Below are 1,488 nucleotides of genomic sequence, written 5' to 3'. Positions count from 1 at the left end.
AATGACACAGACGAAGCACAGGCATAAATTAACTCTGACCCACAGAATAACACAGACGAAGCACAGGCATAAATTCAATTCAATTCAATTTTATTTATATAGCGCTTTTCAAAATTGTTAATTGTTGCAAAGCAGCTTTACATGAGTAGATGTAGGGGAGAACACAGAAAATCAATCGATAATATAAGTAGAATAAAGCGGCTAAGGATAAACCGTACAAGCGAGCGTATTAATAATGTAACGTATTCAGTAAAGTGCTAAGTTAAGCCAAAGTTGGCTGACTCTCCCTGGGACGAAAAAAACCCCTAGGAGAAAACCCGGTGGGAAAAAACTCCTAGAAGGACAAAAACCCTTGGGAGAAATTAATATATATTTATATATATAAACACTGTAGGGATAGGAAGCGGGTAAGCGGATAAAACTTGTTCAGCCGGTGGTCGTGGGTTGCGTATCGGCTGGGCATCACGCTGAAGGGCAGCCAGTAGATCAGCGGTGTGATGACCTTAACAGCAACAGGAACTGGGTCTGTTTGTCTCATTGTCCTCGGGGTCAAGGACGAGACGGGGAGACAAAAACAGAATTATATTAGCGTAGGGGCCATTTGGATGTAATGCAAGTGTCATACATTATAGTGGTTTAACCTGATCCGAAACCGGTGTACCGTCGGCGGTACACTGCGTGTGTTTTCGTTGATAACATTGGGAAATACAACAACTTAAAAAAGACAAACCTAAACACATCATATATCATTAAAAAGCTGAGATTCTTGTGATTCGAACGATGTAAACCATTTTAAGATACAGTCAACACAGTCAGTGCAATCAGAGTGTTTGTCAAACAACCAACAACCAAATAACCAGCTTACAAAATGTGTATGAAAATGAGTAAACTGACCTATAACGCCTTCTTGTAGTCCAAAGATCCATAAAATTCCAACAAAAACGGTGTAGTTACACTCTGAAGGGTCCATTAAATCCAATTCAGTGAAATATTTAGTCCACAGCATATGTATATGTCAATAAACATCCAAGGAACATAGTAGCATCATTTATAAATAGCCGACAAAGCCACCAAATCTCCGACGCATTCGGTCGTGTAGCGTCTCTTCACTTGTAAACATTGCAGATGTGTTGATGTCAAAATGGCCGCTGAACTCTGCCCTTTTGATTGACACCTCATTTGAGCGAATAGGTGCTTCTCAGAGGTGACAACAGGCAAGAATACGCAAGGAACGCCCTTGCGCGAGGATGGGACCGTCTCCTATTTGATTGACAATAGATCGATCCTGTCGCGTCAGAGTTTGCAAATGATGGGCTTATCTGATAGCCAATAAGATTCTGAAAAGATTGATATGCAGCTTCACTAGAAAGATTCAACCTGTAACCCGATTGGTCGTGCATAAACAAACACTTGTTGCGTGCGCGCTGTGTGCGTAAAGCCCACTATGACTCGGACCGTGCGCTAACGCTGCTAGCGCTGTGCTAGGAA

The sequence above is a fragment of the Misgurnus anguillicaudatus genome, chromosome 19, assembly GCF_027580225.2.
Source record: "Misgurnus anguillicaudatus chromosome 19, ASM2758022v2, whole genome shotgun sequence".
Taxonomy (NCBI): domain Eukaryota; kingdom Metazoa; phylum Chordata; class Actinopteri; order Cypriniformes; family Cobitidae; genus Misgurnus; species Misgurnus anguillicaudatus.
The sequence above is the reverse complement of the archived record's forward strand: the minus strand, read 5'-3'. Positions refer to the sequence as shown.